Source organism: Prionailurus viverrinus, chromosome A2 (genome assembly GCF_022837055.1).
Source record: "Prionailurus viverrinus isolate Anna chromosome A2, UM_Priviv_1.0, whole genome shotgun sequence".
NCBI classification, from domain to species: domain Eukaryota; kingdom Metazoa; phylum Chordata; class Mammalia; order Carnivora; family Felidae; genus Prionailurus; species Prionailurus viverrinus.
Window position 1 is genome coordinate 133231636 of NC_062562.1, and position 23905 is coordinate 133255540.

At 35.6% G+C, this 23905-nt stretch overlaps 1 protein-coding gene across 1 annotated transcript in view; it reads left to right on the top strand.

Moving 5' to 3' along the window:
• The window catches only part of FOXP2 (forkhead box P2), a 565342-nt gene that overhangs the window by 146825 nt on the left and 394612 nt on the right, over positions 1-23905 (top strand). Inside the window, exon 3 of the mRNA XM_047845413.1 lies at positions 16012-16102. The gene's annotated coding sequence lies outside the window, so the exon portion shown is untranslated. The remainder of the gene's footprint in view (positions 1-16011; positions 16103-23905) is intronic.

Consider the following 23905-nt stretch of genomic DNA (forward strand, 5'->3'; position numbering starts at 1 on the left):
GATGTTTGAAAAATGCTCAAGGAGTTTAGTTTCTCATAGTAGGCGATAAACTGTAAACAAATTCTTAACATGCTCATCTTACAGCATGCTATAAAATGTTTGAGTAGGGGTCATCAGAAGAAAAAATTGAGCAAATCTTTCTTTAGAAATGGGGTGTCAGAAAACGCTTTAGAGAAGAAGCTATAAAGAGAAACTTTTGCTTGCCCCAAATCCTATAAGCCAGGAGCTTCCTAGAGTACCTACCTAGTATACTTGCTAAGAAAAAGTTATCTTTCAACACTTGAAAATACCAAGATTTTAAAGAATATCCTCTGTTGTTTTGTTACTGTTTTACATTAAATTGTAAGTATCAAAATATCATAATTTTAGAGATTTACTCCTACAGGACCATGTAAATTATTTAATAAATTAAAATTGTGGTAAATATTCATAGCATACAATTTACCATTTTAACCATTTTTAAGTATATAGTTCCAAGATTAAGTGCATTTGCATTTTTTTGCAACCATTACCAAAACTTTTTTCAACTTGCAAAACTGAAACTCTGTAACCATGAAACAATCCCTCCTCATTTCCCCTCTCCTAGACCCTGGCAACCACCATTCTGCTTTCTGTCTCTGTGAATGAATTTGACTACTCTAGTTATCTCGTATAAGTGGAATCATACAATATTTGGGTTTTTCTTGTGACTGGCTTATTTTACCTGGCATTGATGTCTTCAAGGTTCATCTTTCTTGTCGCACGTGTCAGAATTTCTTTCCTTTTTAAGCCTAAATAATATTCCATTGCATGCCTGTACCACATTTTGTTTATCCGCTCATCTTTTGATGGACATGAACATGTAACTTGGAATTATACATTTCATGTATGGAACTTATTGTAATAAAATCAGCAAAGGGCTGTACTTAGAGGCTACCTGGTAGGACATGAAGTTAAAGTTGTTATGTTATATGCTCAACAGGGAATCTACAAATATGTAGAGTAACATTAGAACATGTTTATCTAACCAGAATCCAGGCCAACAAGAATTCGGATTAAAAGTTCAGATTGAGTGCAAAAATACTCACATTTTGAAAACTACTACTCCAGTTTCTATGCAAACTATGAATTAGGCTTTCTTCATCAACAAAAATACAATATCTGTCAGCACAGACCCCGACACAGGGCTCGAACTCACAAGCCATGAGATCATGACCTGAGATGAAGTTGATGTTCAATCTACTGAGCCACCCAGGCACCCCTTTCAGAATATAATGTTTTAAGAAACAGCATAGCAGATGTGAATAGCCAGATCCTGTTTAGTGGCTGTGATCCTAGAGCTGTTGCTTCTGATGTTCTTAAAGCTGTTTCTTCTTTATTGTGTACTGTTAGTGCCATTACTTATTCTGATGATTGGTAGTCTATATACCTCTCAGGCTACAATGAAGATAATCAATTTCAGACTCCTACTAAAGTATCCTCAGAGGACACACAACTTCTTGTCAGTAGGTCAGTCATTTTTGGTGCTGTGACTCTGCAACACTGTTACTGCTTTTAAAGAAAGATTGCAAAAATCATAGGACTGCTTGGGGACTGTGTGTGTGTGTGTGTGTGTGTGTGTGTGTGCGCGTGTGTGTATATGCATGTGTTATCTATTTTCTAGTATTTGTTTCTGGATTTCCACTGCCATAGATTAGTAGCACTGAATTATAGGAGGCATGAAAAAGGTGAGGAAATAAAGTTTTGCTTTTTTTTTTTTTTAAATTTTTTTTCAACGTTTATTTATTTTTGGGACAGAGAGAGACAGAGCATGAACGGGGGAGGGGCAGAGAGAGAGGGAGACACAGAATCGGAAACAGGCTCCAGGCTCTGAGCCATCAGCCCAGAGCCTGACGCGGGGCTCGAACTCACGGACCGCGAGATCGTGACCTGGCTGAAGTCGGACGCTTAACCGACTGCGCCACCCAGGCGCCCCAAGTTTTGCTTTTATTAACTATGTTGAATGTATCTTTTGACTTTGTTGAATATATCTTTTAAAGGAACTATGGTCACAGTTGAGGAGAAAATAAGTCTTTGTTTTGGACAAATCAGACCAATAATTAAGCATTGTATAAAGACAACACTTAATGTGTTTATCTGTATCTTTTGTTGCCCTTGACAATATAATTGACATGTAACTATTTACCTGTATGTTAAGCAGTGGTCATAAAAGTTTGATTTCTCTGGGGCTAGCTGAACATTCCCTAAAGATATTTTCTTTGTTTCAGTTTGTGGAGTCATGTCATCTGCAACTGAATATTCTAGGTAAATAAACAAATAATGCACATACTTTATGTACAAGTTGGTGAGAAAAAGCTCAGGATGGTTAAGATCTTAGAGTACCACCTGGGGATGTAGCAGGAGAACAATATACAGTTGTAATTAAATGTAAATTTTTTCAGAGGGTGGTCATGTTGTTGATATTTTGAATAGGGATAAAAAGGCAGAAAAATAATTGTTTGAATGAAATAACTTTAAAAAGGAAAGTATTTTACATTTTTAATGAAAATTAAAGATGCTGAATGAGAAAAAGTAAAAGTGATAGTTAAGGATCTCCTTTTCCTTATTTATTGAAACACTATTTTTAAATTAGTTTATTTGATACACAAATTATATAAACCTGTTGCACTTCTTTCCAAATTTAATTTAATACCATTAAATTATGATGCAACTAATATGAATGTCTTAAATGAGTTAATGCAATTCTTTTTAGTGTATTTTTTTTTAAATCCCCTTTGTCCTTCTATTCAATAAGACATGCAATTCAGAATTACGTTCTCCCCACACACTGGTGTCACGGATACTTTTTTAAAGTGTTTATTTATTTATATTGAGAGAGAGAGGCCGTGGGGAAGGGGCAGAGAAAGAGGGGAGAGAGAATTCCAAGCAGGCTCCATGCTGTTAGCTCAGAGCCCCATGCAGGGCTAGATGTCATGAACCTTGAGAAAATGATCTGAGACAAACTCCAGAGTCTGATGCTTAACCCATGGAGGCACCCAGGCGCCCCCTGGTGTTAGGGATACGTTTAAGACTACCCATCAAAGATCACTTCATTTTAAATTTAGAATCATATGCATTTTTTTTTTTTAGTGTTTATTTATTTTGGGTGTTGGGGGGGCAGAGAGAGAAAGAGAAAGAGAATCTCAAGAAAGATCTGCACTGTCAATGCAGAACCTGACATAGGGCTCAAACTCAAAAACCCTGAGATCATGACCTGAGCTGAAATCAAGAGTCTGACACTTAACTGATTGAGCCACCCAGGTACCCCTTTTGTTCATTTTCAGACAAATATTTAGAAAACTCTACTCTGTGGCAGGCACTTTTCTTGACTTTCTTGTTTCTTTGTGAAAATGGCTTATCTACATTCTCTCAGTAATTTATGACTTGAGAATATTGACTGCTTCTGTGTTCACGCTTTAAAAAATAAATACAGGGCGCTTGGGTGGCTCAGTTGACAGAGCATCCGACTTCAGCTTGTGTCATGATCTTGAGGCCCGCGTGGGGGGCTCTGTGCTGACAGCTCAGAGCCTGGAGCCTGCTTTGGATTCTGTGTCTCTTTCTCTCTGCCCCTCCCCTGCTCAAGCACTGTCTCTCCCTGTCTCTCTCTCTCTCTCTCAAAACATGAATAAACATTAAAAATAATAATAATAAAGAAATATAGGGGCGCCTGGGTGGCTCAGTCGGTTAAGCGGCCGACTTCGGCTCAGGTCATGATCTCGCGGTCCGTGAGTTCGAGCCCCGCGTTGGGCTCTGTGCTGACAGCTCGGAGCCTGGAGCCTGTTTCGGATTCTGTGTCTCCCTCTCTCTGACCCTCCCCCGTTCATGCTCTGTCTCTCTCTGTCTCAAAAATAAATAAACGTTAAAAAAAAATTAAAAAAAAAAAAGAAAGAAATATATAAGAACACCCCCCCCCCCCGCAAAATTTTTTTTGATCAATCTGATTGAAAGGAAAAATAATTTTGTAAAATTTAATTTTCTGGGTTAAATTTGAGTCAACTAGAAACTCCATCTTTTTTTTAATACTGTAGTTGAAAGTCTCAGTAAAATTTTAAAATACTATTTGCCTAGAAAGTAATCTGAGTTTAATTGTATCCTTCTAAGTTTCCTTTATACAATACAGAAATTACTAACTTACCTAGAATGCTTTATATTTCTCCAATTTACTCAAGATAAATTAATTTTCTCATTTTATGATGTAACTTGGACTCACAACAGATAATAATTGTAACACTTCTCTAACAATGTATAACATCTCTTTAAGTACGTTATGAAATTTTATAGATAGGTTGGCAGAATGAGAAGACCTATTTAAAAAAAATCATATTGTGTCCAGATGTCTTCATAAATCTTTATTAATCCAAAAATTCTATGGAGATTTTGGCAGTAAAAACAATTAGTGAAATTGCTAAAATTAGTGTGTGATGTGGTGCATACAGCCACATTAAGAAAGCCTGGAGAGTTTGACTAGTTTTCTTCCCTTTCATTTAGGCCCCAAAACTAGACACCTAAGTGCATAGAGGTTAGAACCCATTAACAGATAATTAACTTCATCAGGAAGGTTTTTGGTAAGGAGAAGTGTTACTGGGCAATGAGAATTTAGCAGGGCCAAATCATTGATTGAGAAACGTTTTCACTAGCTAAATGAGTATATTGGCAAATATTTTATCTTGTCTTTAATAAAGTTTCTGTGGATCTTCCAGGTGGTACGCCTAAAAAGGTTTTCTAAAATGTTTGACTTGGAATGCAATGAAGAGTACTTCAAGAGAATTCAGAAAGCAGTGTGAGAATGGGGTTTTGAATTTCTTGCTGAAATTTCAGTGATGTATCTTTATTGTGTGTACTTAGTGAGCATTTATTAATTTGGTTTGGCATCTGGGAAGATTCTAGCACACTGCTTGAGGACTGTAAATCCTAAAGAATGTGGGACTCTGCATATAGTTGTGTGGCTAAAGACCATTAGAAAAACCTTCATGGTTATACTTGTAATCTGGTTTCCTACAGATTTTCATCTAAGTAAAAGGATACATAAAAGGGTGCAAGCCAGCAAAAGGTTGCTGCTGTCAATTTTCAGGTCATGTTTATTTGAATATTTAAAAAGATAGTATTTTGTAAAATTTCTGACAATATATTCCTATAATCAGAATCTCTATTTCAATTCTAAAACTAATGATACTCTTGTGAATTTTACCTCACGTAAAATTTCCCTTGATAATTTGCCTTATTCCATGCTGTATGTTCCAAGAGTATCCACTAAGTTTTCATTAAAAAACAAAAACAAAAAAACAGAAGAGAAATTGGCAAGATAGGTGCTTTTATCTATGAAACAGACTATTACTTAGTGATTTTAATGCATTGAGGCCTTCACATAGATCTCATGCTACAGTTATAAGAGCGTTCACCTGGCATATAGAATAAAATAAATGCCTAGAATTAAAGGATGATTAAGAATTCTTTCAGGGTTCCTGCCTGGCTCAGTTAGTAGAGCATGCAACTCTTGACCTTGAGGTTGTTAAGTTTGAGCCCCATGTTGGATGTAGAGATGGTTAAAAAGAATATCTTAAAAAAAAGAATGATTGCCAACAATAAACAACATAAGAGATAGCTATTTAATAATGGATGACTGTTTCTCTTAATGAAAAAAAGAAAAAAAAGGTGGTATTTTTATTTTAAAACTTGCAGCCTGAAATTTGGACAGTCTGTACTTCATTCTTTTACTGAGTTAGATATGAGGTAAGGTAAGAAAATCCCATCTGTCAGGGCATGTTGTCTCATAAATCACATAGTTGTGTTGTTTTATTTAAATAAATATATGGAATGGCTTCTCTTAAACAGAAGAAATCTATGAAATGTATTTGTAGAGTAAGCAGGGTTGGAAGGAAGGGTCAGTGCTGTGAAATGGGCATGCTAACTTACTGGATCCCACCTTGTTTGAACCTATGTTCTGTCTTTTTCTTTGCTAAAGTTACATTCACTTCAGAAGAGAGTCCATTGCCTGACCAGTACATTTCAGTGGAAGTGATTTTCTTAATCTCTGCTCTGAACATTGCTCAGTTAAATTCCATTCTATTCAGGAACTTCTATTTCCTGGAAAAAAAAAAGTTCAATCTTGGATTATATGGGTAGACTAGATTAGATGATGGAGGTGGGTCAGTGTTGGTGGAACTTGACCTGAATAGTCAATTAGAGAAAATGGAAGTATAAAATTGAAAGCTGTGGATAGGAAGGAAGCCAGAGTTTCATAAATTCAGGTAGGTTTCACATTCATTTAGCATTTATGAAACACATATTATATCCTGGATGACAGTATGCTGTTGTTACCTTTGAAAAGTTTTTATCACAAAACATCAATATGTAGACTGTGCCTACATTGTATTGTGGTAGAAGCCAAGAGAACTGGTATCAGATCGGGACTATATACATACATATATATATGTATATATGTATATATATATTTGTATTTCAAATTGTGTGTGTGTGTTTATTTTTTGAGAGAGAGAGAGAGCAAGTCAGGGAGGGGCAGAGAGAGAGATGGGGAGACAATCCCAAGCAGGCTCTGCACTTTCAGTGTAGAGCCCAATGCAGGGCTTGAACTGAAGAACTATGAGATCATGACCTGAGCTGAAACCAAGAGTTAGATGCTTAACAGACTGAGCCATCCAGGAGACCATGTTTTGTTTTGTTTTGTTTTGTTGTTTTTTTTAAATGTTTATTTTTGAGAGAGTGAAGTAGGGAATGAGTGGAGAGAGATGGGGACAGAGGATCTGAAGTGGGCCCTGCACTGACAGCAAAGAGCCTGATGTAGGGCTCCAACTCATGAAACAGGAGATTACAACCGGAGCCGAAGTCGGATGCTCAACTGACTGAGCCCCCCAGGTGCCCCTGGGGAAGGAATCATTTGCTAAGTGGTAGGGAAACATAAAAATGCCAAGTCATCCAGGGTTATCAGTCCTTATGTAGTTGTGGCTGTGTATCCCGCAGATAATTGGGAAATCCTCCAACTGCCAATATCCTAAATCTTTCTTATGTATCTTAAAAGACTTGCCCTAAGGTTGGAGTTCTGCTTGTCTAGACTGCCTGCCTCATGTTTCCTGCAACTCATTTCTTCTGGTTTGAAAGAGATAGACAAAGCATCTTCAGTGTCAGGAAAGCAGCTGCAGAGGCATTGACCTCCACGTTAATGTTGTCCACTTACTTCCGTATGCTCTCTTTACATACCTGAGCACTCTATTATTTGCTGAGAATGAGACTGTTTTGTCACCCAAAAAAAGAGAGGGAATTGAGAAAATGGAAAACCAGGTATTTGTTCTGAAGATCAATCACAAATGTTGATCTGCTATTAAACTTGGTTCTATCTCATAAAAACAACTGCTGGTCAGCATGGAAAGGGAGAACTTACGTATTTTCTTATAGAAGTAAAAAGGAAAGGAAGGCAAGTACCAAAAGAGGACAGGATGAGTAAGAGAATAAAAGGAAAGAAAGAAAGAAAGTATGTTTAACTGATGTATTTTTTTTACGGTGTAGGCTTTAAGTTACAATGGACATAAAAGACAGAGCTGTATGGTGTTCTGTATAATCTGAGTGTGTTTAAATCTGCATTAGTAATTCTAGAGGTAGTTTTCTTGAATTCTTCCTTGCCATTTTCTTCTAATTTAGTCTTATACTCTCAGCCAAAAACAACAAAACAAACGTGGTTTTTGAAGGAATTCTCTTTTATTAACTTAGTGGTCCACTTCTTGAGCTCCCACTGAGCATCTGCCTCTGCAGAATGAATTAAAGTCAACTCCAGTCTGTGTTTGAACCTAGGAGCTTGTTTTCAACCTATTACCTATGGTTTAAAAATCTTTTGAACTTGGAAAAAAAAGTTTTTTTGAACTTAGGTAAGAATTCATGCTTTAATTTTATGGCTTGAAGTGCTTTTTCTCCCGTTTCCAATTTTTTTTTTCAACGTTTTATTTATTTTTGGGACAGAGAGAGACAGAGCATGAATGGGGGAGGGGCAGAGAGAGAGGGAGGCACAGAATCGGAAACAGGCTCCAGGCTCTGAGCCATCAGCCCAGAGCCCGACGCGGGGCTCGAACTCACAGACCGCGAGATCGTGACCTGGCTGAAGTCGGAGGCTTAACCGACTGCGCCACCCAGGCGCCCCTCCCCTTTCCAGTTTTTAATATTTGATTCTATTAGTAATGTTATCAAGAGTACTGCGTGTTTTTTCTCTGTCACAAATGCATTGGAAATACCAAGCAGTATTTATGTCATTTTGGAAATTTATTACTCATTTTGACTATTATGGTACCATGTATTTACATGTTTAAGGTTTACATGACCTTCATAGTTCTGATTTAAGTAAGTGACAATTATTTTAATAAAGCCGTTCTAACAAGCCTGACAGGTTTTTTTTTTTTTTTAATTTTAATGTTTATTTCTGAGAGAGAGAAAGAGAGACAGAGAGACAGTGGAAGAGGGGAAGAGAGACAGGGAGACACAGAATCCGAAGCAGGCTCCAGGGTCTGAGCTGTCAGTGCAGAGCCTGATGTGGGGCTCAAACTCAGGAACCATGAGATCATGACCTGAGCCCAAGTCTGATGCTTAATCAACTGAGCCACCCAGGTGCTCCAAGCTTGAAAGTTTTTTATCAAAGTTATATGTCCTATGAAAAGTGAGAGAAGTCTACTTTAATAGACTTTTCTACTTTTGCTAACTTTAAGTATAATCAAAACTATTTACTTCCAGTAATTTTTCATAAAAAGTGGAGAAAAATTAAAATGTATTCAAAACTCTTTACGTTTTAGAATATAAGAATTATATAAGAAATATATATTTATAAGAAATTCAGAGGGACATTGAGATATGATTCACATAGGTATGTCCCTTTTTCCACCTGCCTCTTAAATAATTATTTTCACATGCAAATTCACTATTATAGTTCCTATCACCCTGTGCTTACTTTTGCTTACGCAGCATCACATTTAACTTATAATCTCTCTATGGTTTCAAAATATCATTCATTCAAAGGCATGTTTACTGCCTACTTAACCTGTCCTTAAGCAGTCAACAGGAGAATAGCTTTTATCTCTGTGTCTCCAGTAGATAGTAAATCTGGTACTTAATAAGCGTTCAGTATCTACAATGATTGAAGAACAAAAAGGCCTTTTATGCAACTTGAAATTTCAACCGTTGCTGTTTAACAGCTAGAAAGTTTCAGTCGTGCAGCTAAGTAAGTTCTAGAGCTCTACTGTATGACATTATGCCTATAGCTAACAATACTGTGTTATACTCTTGAACATTTATTGAGGCTAGATCTCATGTTAAGTGTTCTGACTACAATAAAAAATGATACAAGTGAAATTTAACTTTAAAGTATTTGTACATATTTGTGTAAATACAGTAATGCATTTTTACATAATTCTACTCAGCTTTTGCAGAATCCTAAAAGTAACCATCCTGTCTTTGCCTTTTCCTTCAGTGACTGCCTGTTCACCTTCTTTTTTTTGTTAAGTTTATTTATTTATTTATTTATTTATTTTGAGAGAGAGAGAGGGAGAGAGCGTGCATGAGTGGAGGAGGGGCAGCGAGAGAGGGAGAGAGAGAATCCCAAGAGGCTCCGCACTGCCAGCGTAGAGCGTGATGTGGGGCTCCAACACATGAAGCTGTGAGATCATGACTTGAGCCAAAACCAAGTGTTGGATGCTTATCTGACTGAGCCACCCAGGCGTCCCTGCCTGTTCACCTTCTACCTTATCAATATTATTTGTTTGTTCATTGATTTAATTTTGACTTTTACATTCTCTGACTGAACCTGCCTATACAATATAGATATTTTCAATTAAAAGCTAGAAACAAATTTATAAATGTAAAAGGTAGCTAACGAAATTGTCCTATCCCTGAATACATGGGTTTTGAACTGTACTCACAATGTTGACAAACTTCACCATCATTGTGGCTTCAGTTATTTTCAAGGTCAACTTTTATCTCAGTTCAATTTCTATGAATATATCTCCTTAATGGTTTGATAGGGTTGTGGTGGAGCCTGAAGCATCATGAGCTCCTCCTTCTTAGATCTGGATGCTATTAATTGTGGGGTGCGTCAGCCAAACAAGAATAAATCTTGCATAGGCCCTATTCTGTAGAGGTGATGCTTACATGATTCACCCAATGTGGCTGAATGATACTGAGTATAAGTTTTTATTGGTAATTGAAGTACCTCTTTTCCGCAATTCTGAAGGATCGCCTCTTACCTTCTACTTTATAAAGATGACAGAGGGATGATTTGAGAACTAAACTCATAGAACTAAATCTCACGAAGATAAGCTATAATTAGTGCTTATGTGCACATATTTATATAAGCTTCAAAGCTTTGCATCACGGACAGTCACCACTGCAGTATGGCTCCAGTGTTAGCTCTTAAAACTACAAATCCTATTTTATTATGGTGTAGGTTAAATCACTATTTTTCAAACTTTCAAAACAATATTCTATACTCACATAAATTCTGAAATGTATATTCTCAATTCATTTTATTTTGACTCCCAAAACAAAGTTAATATTGTGCCATATTAAATCAAAGCAGTGGAACAGAACACTCCTTTGTTTCTGTCTTACCTCTTTTGAAAAATCCCTGAATTAAATTTTGCACCAGGATTAGAAGGGCAAACAAATATCTCTGTCCTGGTTCAGATCCATTGTCTATTCTATCTAAAATTTAATTTTTCTTTTTTTTAAAAAAATTTTTTTAACGTTTTATTTATTTTTGAGACAGAGACAGAGCATGAACAGGGGAGGGTCAGAGAGAGGGAGACACAGAATCTGAAACAGGCTCCAGGCTCTGAGCTGTCAGCACAGAGCCCAACACGGGGCTCGAACTCACGGACTGCGAGATCATGACCTGAGCCGGAGTCGGCCACTTAACCGACTGAGCCACCCAGGCGCCCTTAAAATTTAATTTTTCAATTTCCATGCCTATCCAGTTCCGTGTTGATGAGTCAATAAATTAATACATTCATTCAACAAATATTTGACTGCATACTATGTGCCAGTCAGTAGTTTAGGTTTATTGGACTCCAAGTGAATTGAAGAGACCAGCATTCCTACCCTTGCAGAGTTCACACTGTTTTAACCAGAGCTGGGATGCTAATTATAGCGAATGCTGTGTATCTCTGTATGCAGTTTCACAGCATTTAACCTTTGTAGAGCCAACTTTTTAAAAATCTAAGCTATTTCCTTTCTTGATATTTGTAACATCTGTACAAATGATAATGACATGATGTTCCTCTTGTGTAAATGCCTGATGCAAAAAGAATGCCTGCCACAAAATACCTTCTGAGCACTTGGTAAATTTTGTTAGGAGTAGAATAACTGCTTGTCTAGACTATGGACTGTTTGTCGAGAATATGGACTGTGTGCCTTCTGAAGAATAATTTCCCCCATTCCTCAGAATCCAATGGTTGTTTCTTTTATCCTGCTCGTGTACACCCCCATTACCCAACAATTTGAAATGAAATTACACGTTTGTTGTTTTTCTGGGGTTTTGTTGTTTAATTATTTTCTGTTCACTGAAATGTGGGTTATACTACCAGCGTTTGTAACCAATGTACAGTTATTGACTTACTCTTCTCTGGCTATGGTTAACTAGTTTGTTTCTAGATAACAAAATAACTCTTAGTTTTCATTGTTCTCCAAGAGGACCTATGCTATATAATATGAAAACAGTACTGAAAATGTTACTGTAACTTTTACTTTTGAACATCAATTAGATGTTATCACCTAGATAACCACTGTATTTTAGTTTCTTCATATTTTTAGTATATTCTTCCAAATTGTGAAATTCACTAGACTAACGCTTTTATATTATGGCATTTTGCAGTAGAGTTCAAAAGACATTTGTTTTACATGCGAGCTTTGTACCGTGTAATTTTTTTTCTTTTTTCCTTTGTTTAAAAAACAATGAAATGATAGTATTTCTTTTAGGACACATTTTCATTTTTGTTAATTAAAAGACTGGAGGGTAGAAAATATTAAACAGTTCCAAGTGACACATTAGAACACTAAATATCTTTCTTGAGTATCAGGAAGTTCTTAGAAAAAATAAATACAACAAAACTAACTCACCTAGTAATTGTTCTCTTCAGCAAATATAGTTCTGAAAGAAACCAGGTCAAACCCACTGAGAATGTCGGAGTGATGCTCTCCTCTCCTACCACAATAAACCTTAAATAAATTCATAATGTACCTTAAAAGGATGGAAGAAATTAGGAAAGGGAATGGTTGTAAATGTGAACCTCACAGAGACCCTTTTATCCAGGAAGTCTTCTTTAACTCAAATTAGGTGCTGCCCATGTGCGAATTTACCATGCTGATCAGTACGCTGTAATAACTATTCATTACATATTCTTCGTTATACTGTACGCTCCACGGAAGTAGGGTTGAGGCTTTATCCCCGAGCCTGGACAGTGCCTAGCATTTAGTAAGCAATCAATAAACGTGTATGAATGTGTGCATGTAAAAGAATTCTAATTGGCCTCTTTAGCTTTCTGGTTTTGCCTTTTCCTTTACTGTCTTAAGTTTTTTGTTGTTGTTGTTTTGTTTGTTTCAGTGATCATTAGAAGAACTGTGATCAGTAATCTGTGACCTATTTTACTTTGATAATGTCCTTGAGCTTATGTTACTAAAATAATATATGCTTTTAAAAATAATATAAATAATTTTAAATAATAATATATAATGCATATTTAAATAAAATTTATAAAAATGAAACTGTATGTTGTGGTGATAACTTCTTTGTTTATTTTTAAAATTACCTTTTCTTTTGTATTTAATTTCGACTTTTATCAAAGAAATATGTGCGTACAGTTAAAAAAATCAAGTGAAACAAAAATAGCATTCTTCTGTCTTGTATCTTCCTACCACCCAGTCCAGCTATACAGAGGTTACAGATTTCTGGTATTTATGTCCACAGTTTTTATACATCCAAAACTGTAAATGATATGCTTGTTGCCATTTCTTGATTTATCAGTTTTTAAAATTAATTTTGAGTAATTAAAATGGAGAAACTTGTGGGAGAGAAAAGCATGCAAATAAAAAAGTGAATAAAATCTCGGGTGCCTGGATGGTTTAGTTGGTTAAGCCTTCAACTTGGGCTCAGGTCGTGATCTCATAGTTTGTGTGTTTGTGTTTCCCTCTCTCTCTGCTCCTCCCCCACTTGTGCTCTGTTTCTGTCTCTCAAAAATAAATAAACATTAAAAAAATTTTTTTAAGTGAATATAATCTAAGCTAACATATGCTACAGTTTATGTCTGCATAGGGTGTTTTGGGTCCATAAAGAGCAGGTAAACATTTTAGGTCTCCCACATTGCTTTTAAGATTAACTGTATTGTTGACGCTAACATTATCAGTAAACAAGAGAATGCTCATCTTTCTGTATTCTTGCCAACACAATATAGAATCCAGCATTCAAATATATGCTATTCTGATGGCATGAAATGGTATCTCATCAGTTTTTTGATTTGTATCTTCCTAATAACTAGTGATTTTGAACATTTTAAACTATACTTGACAGTTGTTCTGGCTTACCCCTCTGAGAAACTGCCCTGTTGAGGGTTTTGCTCATTTTTTTATTGGTTTTCTCTGAGTATATATATTTTAATATTAATTCCTTGTTGGTTTTAGGTCTTCTCTCAGTTTATTTATAAAATTCATCTGTGGTATCCTTCATTGAAAAATTCTCATTTGGTTTGGCCAAATCCATCAGTTTTATGCCTTATTATTTTAGGTCTTGTTTCAGAATTGTTTTTTAATTCTAAGTGTCAAAAAGAATCACCAAATTTTTCTATTAGCTTTGAAAGGATAACTTTCACATTTAAAGCTCTTTAATCTCATTGGAATCCAAATTTGTATATGGTATAAAATAAGGAGATAAGTTTATTTTTGCCATATTCTGAGACTGTTTTTCTTTCTCTACACAGTGAGACAACAACCAATGTTTTCTTTTACTTTGTGATAGTACCCTTATTATATAAAGCTCCCATTGACACGTGGGTTTATATCCGAACTCCATTTTCCAGTGTCTGTACCTGGCTTTGGTAGTAAGCCTGATATTTGGTAGAGCAGATGGCTTCTCTTTGTCCTTTATTTTATTTTTTAAAAATTTTTTAAAAGTTTATTTATTTTTGAGAGACAGAGACAGAGCATGAGCAGGGGAGGGGCAGAGAGAGAGGGAGACACAGAATCCGAAGCAGGCTCCAGGCCCTGAGCTGTTAGCACAGAGCCTGATGTGGGGCTCCAACCCATGAGCCGCCAAGATCATGACCTGAGCCGAAGTGGGATGCTTAACCGACTGAGCCAGGCACCCCTCTTTGTCCTTTATTTTTGATGTTAACTTTGGTATTAATAGGCATCTAAAGTATATGCTTTTAAAATGCTTTTGTTGATTTTCTTTAAAAATCTAGACTTTATAGATTGATTTAGGAAAAATTGATATCCATGAATGTGAGGAGAAAGTAAGGCAATATGGAATTAGGAAATAATTTAGATTGCTATGTATTAATAAAAAATGTGCTTCTTTTGGTGGCATATAGCAGGCAAAAAAGAATTATAGGAGAAAATTAACACAAAGAAAGTCAAGAGTGACTTGCACCTGCTCATGTGCAAAATTTTATCATTAAGAGAAAAATGAACAACAGAAGCAATAGAGAAAGACTGCTAGAATGTGAAGAAAGGGCATTTGAATTACCCTAATTTTTGTGACTTTGAGTTACCTTGATAACTAAAATAATGGTTTCAAACTAATGCTTTGCAGAATACTTAAGAATTTGTGGAATACCCCAGAGGTACCTAGGGAAAGAACAGAGGTGGTAGTGAATACCGGGAGTCTGGTTCAACCAGAATGCCTCATTGTTATCTGTATATTTGGTTGACCCCTCACTAAGATTTCATTGGAAAAAAGGATTTGTAGCCAAAAGTGGGAACAATTTAAATAAAATTAGGGAAATGTCTAAATGCTCAACAAAGAAAAGAGGGCATGTGGTGTCATCCCTCCCTTTCGGTGCCTAAGGGAGGCATGGCTAATTGAACACAGGACTCCCTGCTAGACTCAGATTTAATCTCCATACAGATTTCTATGTGGTCACTACCAATCAGTCAGAGTTGGTGTGTGAATCAAAACCCGTTTATTACCTATACACTACTAACTTCTGTAATTTTGTTGGAAGATTTGAGCTAAATCTTTCAGATTAAAGAAGGGAGAGACTAGAAAAGAGAGTAGTTAAATAGCAAATGGGTCTAGGATACACACGTTCTAATAAGAGTTAAGGGAATAGCCCTTACTTTGCAGTTATAAGGAGAAAATGCTTACTACCAACTTGTTGATTGTGGAAAGGCCTACAAAGCTCATTAAGTATGTGTTGAAGAGGCAGTTGAAATCAGTCATGTTTTCAGTTGGGAATCTTGAGACATAAAATAACTATGTTCTATAAATGATAAGTTAAAATTTTTTTTTAATGTTTATTTGAGAGAGAGAGACAGAGAAGGAGCAGGGGAGGGGCAGAGAGAGAGGGAGACACAGAATCCGAAGGAGGCTCCAGGCTCTGAGCTCTCAGCACAGAGCCCAACATGGAGCTTGAACCCAAGCACCACGAGATCATGACCTGTGCTGAAGTCTGATGCTCAACCAACTGAGCCACCCAGGCTCCCCTAAATTATAAAATTTAATCACCAAAAGTTTAAACCTGCCAAATCAATGTAAGAATGAGAAATAATATCTGCATCTCTTAGGAATGGATCTCATGCTGTCTCAGTGGTCCTTGCTTTGTGCCAAACAATGGATTTTAAACTTCTCTAAATTAATATGTAGAAAAGCATTTCCATGCATGTTTGAAGAGTTCCAAAGCAATTAATGCATTAACAATTAATTTTATTTGAGGTTGAGTATGTTTTATGTTCTATGAATGTGACATAAATTTAATTTTTGAAGCAGTGACAGTTATTTGTCTCTATTAACAGGGCTATTCTAATGTGATGCTGGGATTGAGTTTACCTAGGACTCCATATCAAGGTTGACTCAAAAGTCTTATAGAAGATCTGGAAGAAATAAGTAAGTGGCCTTTTGGTAATGATTCTCTTTGGTTCATTGTGCTTATGTCTGCTTTTCTAGTGTGTATTTTATTCTTTAATTTTTTGGTTAGGTATCTTTGCCCAAATGTTAAGAAAAGTTATCAGTGAACCACCGAGACTTTCCACGTAGAACTATAGGAATATTCACCCTCTTGCCTTTCCCATTTCACTCCTTGCTGTGTTTTTCCTTCCTATAAAACTTGGTTTCACTTTTTTTTTTGAAAATTATCATGGATTCATATAGAACATGAATTTGGTTTTGAAATACTGAAAGGATTAGTCAAGAAAAGCATCTGGATTATTTTGTTATCATTATGTGGTCTTTTATGCTGATATTTTCAGATTATTTTATTAAGATTGAGTTGATACTGAGGGTTTTGGAAGATCTAGGAATGCCAAAAAATAAATAGAATAACATGCTAGTAATGGTTTTTTTTGAAACTTTGATTTCTCCTATAAACTTTTTGAGACCCAGCAAGTCAGCTGTTTAGAAAGCATTCATTTCCTTTTTAGTGTTATACTTCTTGAAATCTAATGGGAGTTTTCCTTTATATTTACAGTATCAATTTAGAGAACTTTAAATCCGTTGCTTGGTACAAAGCAAGGACCACAGACATGGCATGGGGTGCATTTCCAAAAGATGTAGATTTATTTCCCACTCTTGCTCAATATAGAATGCTTCTGCAACATTATTTTTTCAGTGTCACCACTGAACTGTGATATCAATCAATTAAGATTTGGCCACCTATTGGTATGAAAATATAATTATAAAAAGAAATTAAAAGAAATTTTAGGTGAGGAGTTCATATTATTTCTCTTAGACTCTACCCCCAAGTAGAAGGGAATAAACCATAGTGCCTGGTTTCTCCTGAATTCTTTTTTATTTCTTTCCCACCGCACTCCAGAATTCTTTATCAAGGGATTGCACTGAACGTGTATGTAGGACAAGCCTCAGCATCCTCACTGTTCTGCCTATATTGTTCTACCCCTTTCCAAAACTTTCTCCAGATGAAGGCTCCATATCTTCCCTAAGACGTATTTTTTCAGTGTGGTTGGATTTTACAGTCAAATATTTTTCAGGCAATTTACCTACTATTTTGCCTGTGGACCTCTTGTTTTGTACTAACTTTATTATTTTGCCAGATATACAAGCAAAATGATTCCACACTTATTTATCATTTAAGATTTTAAAACACTTTGGCAACTTTTTACTTCCTTTTACTCTTTCACTAAACTCATTAATTTTACTCTTGCATTGCTTATGACCTAAGGATCACATTATTATCCTTTGTTCATTAGTAAGTGGAGGAGCTAAAACACAAAGAATTTAAATGATTTGGAAAAAGTAATATAACTTGCTGTGATTTTACAGCTAATAATAAACAATTAAGTATTACTAGAACTGTATCTGCTAAGGCCCAATCTTTTAATTTTTTTTTCTGGGTTATTTAATTTATGCTTACTGTAGATAATGGTGGTGTTGATATAATATTTAAATTCTCAGTTTTTGGGTGAGAGGACATTTGTGTTAATAATAGTAGGTGGATTTAAGATTTATAAGTGGGAGTTACCTGCAATGAATATCATGGAACCATGAAAGAAATGATTTTTAAAAAATAGAGTCTTTTTCCCAGAAAGGAAACATATTTGTGTTTGAAGTTCTCAAAAACTGCTTCTAGAACTTGCTAATTAGACTTTTCTTAGTCATTTGCTTATAATAGTTCTTATATTTTTAAATGAAGACCAAACACATATTGGTGGAATAATGCATATGCAAAAGGCAAAGTTTCATCTTAATGAAAAAATGCATTACGAAACAGTGTTTTTCCTTGGGAATATGTAGAATTTATGGACCCAGAGCTGGAGGTATCATGATAAGAAAAGAGTCAATGACAGAGAGGCAAGGGTTTGGGAATCAGGTAGATACGGCTTGAATCCCTGCAGCCTTTTGCTAGCGTTTTTAATCAACCTTGGTTAGTTTCCTTAAATCTTTGCATATCAGTTTTCACACCATAAAACCAGGGACAGATATAACTGTTTGTTGGATTATTTTAAAAATTTAGCACTTAATACATAGCTATTTTCAAGACATATGCATTTTTTTTCTTCAATTTCCACTGCTGTGTTCCCTCCCCTCCCCAAATCACTAAAGTGAATACTTCGTTGAATCTTCCCATTTTTGAGCAATTTTTTTTAGCATTATCCCCATTTTGTCTCTCTGAGGGGTTAAATAACTTGCCCTAGCCTATACTTCTGAAGTGGGAACTACAATGTTGTTTCATGCAATTTGCACCTAAAACTGTGCTTGTGCACCTAAAACTGAGTAGTTGTGTGAGTATGTATGTGTGTGTTTTACTCCATCCCAGTGATGATTATTTTCAGTTTCCATTGTAAGAGTATTAAATCCAATTAAAATATAAGATTTAGTTATTTCAGTGTATTAGAAATAAACTTTATTCTCAAACTTAGAGGAATTGCTGTAAGTTTCATAAATACTTGTGAAAAAGTAAGCGTCATACATGACAAAATATTTGCTCAAATTTTCAAGTCATTGAAAAGAAAATGGACTCTACAGGAAGCTGATTTAGCTGAGGAGGGTCTGGGTCGGTGATTCATGTTCATGGCTCTCTGACGGCCCTTAACAAAAAGTAGCAGGAACAAAACTGCAGAGAGGAAGCTATAGAGTGAGTGTAGCTGTTGAGAATGCAAGCTTGCAAATCAAATTGCTTAGGTCTGAATCACGGTCCAGGGCAAACTTACTGTATGTGAAACGTTGGAAAAATCATTTAAACTCTCTAATCCTTAATTTCTGAATCGAGAAAATAGAGGTAATAGTACCTCACTTCACAGAGTAGATTTGAGGACTACATTTGTGAATTCATACAAAGGGCGTAGTAAGCATTAAAAAAAATAGTTATTTTGTTCCCTATTTTATTAGTTTCACAAGTTGACTGTAGTTTCAGGATATTTAGCAAATATGCTCCATAACTTTGGGCAAGGAGATGGTAAAAATGAGCTAATTCTGTAAATGTGCTCTCTCTGTTTCAGTCAGCATGTATATTAATTTTCTATTGCTATGTAACATATTAAATGTTTAAAAGCTTAAAACACATACTTTTGTTAAATCACAGTTACCACAGATGGGGAGTCTAGGCATAGCTTCACTCAGGGTCTTATAAGGCTGCAATCAAAATACTGGCCAGGCTGCATTTTCATCTGGAGTTCATGGTTCTCTTCCAAACTCACTGGTTTTGGCTGAATTTAGTTCATCAGGGTTGTAGGACTGAGATCCTCAAGAGGCCATCCATGGTTCCCATTCATGTGACCCTCTTCATATACAGTCCACATTATAGTAGTTTGCTTTTTGAAAGCCAGTAGGAGAGTCTCTACTATATGAGAGCAAGATAAAGCCATATATACATATATGTATGTAAATATAGAGTATGTGTTGTATATGTATTAATATAATCATTGAAGTGCCATCTCATAACCTTTGCCATATTCTGTTGGTTAGAAGCAAGTCAGAGTGCTGCTCACATGCAAGTGGATAGAATTACACAGTATGAACTTGGGGGCCACCCTAGGATCCTTCTGCCAAGGCATGTTAAACTTATTATCTTAAAATTCAAATAACCCATTACTTTAGGTTTTTTTAAATGTTTATTTATTTTTGAGAGAGAGACAGAGTGTGAGTGGGGGAGGAGCAGAGAGAGAGGGAGAGACAGAATCCAAAGACAGAATCCAGACTCTGAGCTGTCACCACGGAGCCCGATGCGGGGCTTGAACTCACGAACTGCAAGATCATGACCTGAGCCAAAGTCAGACGCTTAACCGAATGCGCCACCCAGGTGCCCTAATTTTAGATTTTTACAATTATGTACTATTTAATAAAAAGGAACATTGTCACTATTATAAACCTTAGCTCTCAGTTATGCTTACAGTGTGACTCCCAACAGGTCATTCCTCCCTGTTAAATGAGATTTATTATTATTTCATGCCGGGTAACGTCAGGCTAAATGCAGCTTACCCTGGTATTTAATACTCTCCAGAATATGACAGAACCTGAATACTAACCTTTTCTTCTCATTACACCAATATGCATACCTTGAATCCCATGCCTTACACTTGCCCACATTTCTGTCACATCCTATTGTTTCTTTCCTTTTCTCCATCTCTTTAAAGCACATTGACATCTCTGTCTCTTCCATTATACTTTTCCTGTTTCTTTCCTCCTGTTCAACCAGCCTAGGACTTTTCCTGTATAGTATCATATCTGTGTTACCCGCAGCCTTGCCTATAATAGTATCTTAAGAAATATTCACTAAATATATATACCTTCTTCATTTAAAACTGTGGTCAGTGTGATAGCCTTTTCAGTTTGAAAATTATATTTGAAAAGATATTCTTCATAAATTATCCACTTTTAATTGACTCAGTAATCTGAAATGTATCTCAAACAACCTTTAAATTCCCTTTAAGAATCCATTGCAGCATAAACATTTGGAATTGATTGCACAGAGGAGAACATGAATGATTGGGGTCCAGGAGGTGGGCTGTGGGAGGCAGCCTTAAAGATCTTCCTTAATGGTCTGTCTCCTGGTTATCACACACTGTTATTTTTCCTTCCATGTTCACCAGAGTTGGCCCATGTGGCTGATAGAATATGGCACAATGATGGTATATTGTTTTTCAGATTAGGTTACACAAGACATTAAGACATCTGTTTGGGGTGTTCTTTTTCTATTGCTTCTCTTTCTGTCTTTTTCTCCCCTTCTCCCTCTTTCTTCTTTTCCCAGTCTCTCTCCTTTTTTCCCTCTCTCTTTCCTTCTTTGTCTCATGACTTGCTCTGGGGAAGGCAAGCTGCCGTGGAGAGGTCCATGTGATGAAGAACTAAGCCCTCTGGTCAACAGACAGGGAGGAATTTCCTGACAAACCATGGGACTAAACCACCCAGCTGAAATACTCCTGGATTCCTGATGCTCAGAAACTGTGTGAGATAATAAAGTTTTCTTTCATACTAACTTGCTAAGTTCGGGGGTAATTTGTTATATAGCAATAGATAATTTATGCATTATATATATTACCCCTAAAATTATTTCCACAGATTTTATCACTGACCTTGGCTTTCTGGGGAATAAATACAAGGATTCCTAGTATACTGAATATATGGTCTCTAAAGTAAATGTAATTCGATAAGCCCATATATTTGTAAGATAGCCAAGTGAGAAGAAAATGTGAAATGTTTAGATTTCACCTATAATGCTGATTTTATAATATGCAGAGGTCTCTTTTAATTTCTTTTATACCCATTGATCACATCAGTGTTGGAGAATCATGCTTACTAGGGGCTGGGTAGGTCTGGGTACTGGTCTGGTACTGGTTCTTTTATATAAGAGCTGTTTGGGATAGTTAAAAACACTCTTACTTTTATAGAATCTGAGCTTGAAGAATCTATTCTACTAACCTATCATACTATTTTCTGTTGTTCTTCTTTAGGGTTCTTATAGAAATATAAAAGACAGAGTTATATGGCAGCATCTAGATATATGTACACATATTTGGGGTGTTATGCTTTGAAATGTAGAATCACTAGAAAAACAATATATTTGGTCTCCAGAAAAGTGAGTTGAGAAGTATGTTTCTTCAAGTAATAGGTCAACTTTTTTTTTTTTATAAACTCATATTAAACTCATCATTCTAATTTCACTCTTATTGATTATAATGTGATCACAGGACCTGGGCAAAAATACAGCCTTATATTTTAAAAAGGTAGAAACTTATTCCTATAAAAAAAAGAGTTTACATTTATAACTTTAAGTTTGTGGTTTAGAGTGATCCACTAGTAAAAATTTCTGATACCATTGTACAAAATAGCAAAATATGGATTTTAACTGGACTGCTTTTCAATTCAACTGAACATTAAGTACATTTTTAATGGTCTTATTTGCTGGGAAGAACACCATTACAATAATCTGCTTTTTACAGCCCATATCAAATATGAACCAGCATCACTTACTATGAAGTTTGTGCTCTGGGAGACATTTCCACAGCATCTATCAGTATTGCCCCACATTTCTTGGAATTAGTCTTTAATGATATCATTTTCCAAAATGAGTTGTTGCTCAAACTCACTGATTGTTTTGTGGTTAAAATCTAATCCAGCAGCTATATTTAAAATGTCATACAAATTTGTAAGGAAAGGTCCTTCTGGAAACTACTATTATATTAGGAATTGTATGAAAATGTAGGTGAAATGCTGTGCATCTTGAAATTCCCCCCCCCCCCCATATAATATCTGAGGGCTGAATAAAAAAATCCTATTTTTAACTGTTGGCAATTCCAGTTTTTACTATTGTCTTCTGGAGAACAGAGGACTATTACTGTAGGTGTCATGTAAAATAAAGTTAGAGTCTGAGGCCTTCTTTTAGCTGTCAGCCTTATTAAGGAGCTCTTCATGTGTTGAACCCAGCACCTGGCATTGTATAAGTGATGCATGTGAGAGCCTGGGGAGAGCTTTCTTTCTCTTCACTGTGGCTTTATTAGGTCTTGCTCACATTTTCACTGTTGCTCTGCCTTATCCAACTTTCTAGCTGCAACTCACAGCACAGTAGGCCTAATATAGACTGACGCCTTTGCCTGAAGGCTGATTGAAACTTGTGTCTCAGAGTTGCTAATGCTCACTGAACCATTTTATTGAAGATAAAGTAAATAAAATAGATTGCCATATGAGAATTCTCTGAAATCAAATGGAATAATTTGGCAGGTTTAAGCCCATGAAGAAGGCAAAGCAGTGAAACAGATGCGAATACTTTTTATGTTCAGTAGATCAAGGGATAAATATTCTTGCTCTGTTGGGCCTAAATATTCATTTTTGTCTCCACAATTAAATGTTAACCATAATTCTCAATTGCCATATTATTTTTGGTCTTAAAAATGAGTCCTCTGTAAGAGAGTCATGTGAGTAAAAACTTTTGAGACTATAATATTGTGATGATTTTTTTCTTTGTCTTTCTCTGCTTAAGCGCATGGATCAGTAGCCTCAGAGAATTTAATAAACAACACAAATGAATGGATTTGCCAAAGTGCACTCTAGAATCTTAAGGTTGGAAAAAAATAGTAAATCTTACCTTACTAAAAATGCTAGTAATCTTGAGTGTCTCATTCATTAATTAAGAGTATGTGTTCACATGAGAGTAACCTTTTTTGGAAATAGTCCTTTGAAGTTTATTTGTTTTTTTGCTTTTTTTTTGCTTTTGTTTTTTTGACTACAACTAGGTTTATATAAAGAATTTTAAGACATATATTTTGTTTAAAATATATATTTTGAAATAATTTGGGAGGAAAAAAGAAGTTAAAGTGACCTTAGCATCTTGAATTCTATGACATTGTAATGACAATAGCATATGGTACCATATAATATATATTGACATATTTAATTTGTGAATGACAAGGATCTGAGCACTTGCCTGAAGATATGTGAAAAGTCTGATGCAGAGCAATGAAGATCTCTTATTTGATTGCCTGGGTCAGATTAAAAGTAAATATTTATAGAAGAAAAGGTCAATAAAATGGTTTTGTTGGAAAAGTTTCTGAATTTGCTAATTAAATACAGCATTTCTCTTCAACCTTATAAAAATCTGTCACATAAATACTTTCTTCTGTAATTTCTCTTGTGTTTTTAACAACTTCAAAATAGTTTTAGTTTATACCCTTCTTAAGTGTACAGTTGATTTTAAAAATGTTTCTAATACATCGTACTCATTTGTTTCTTAGTTAATGATTC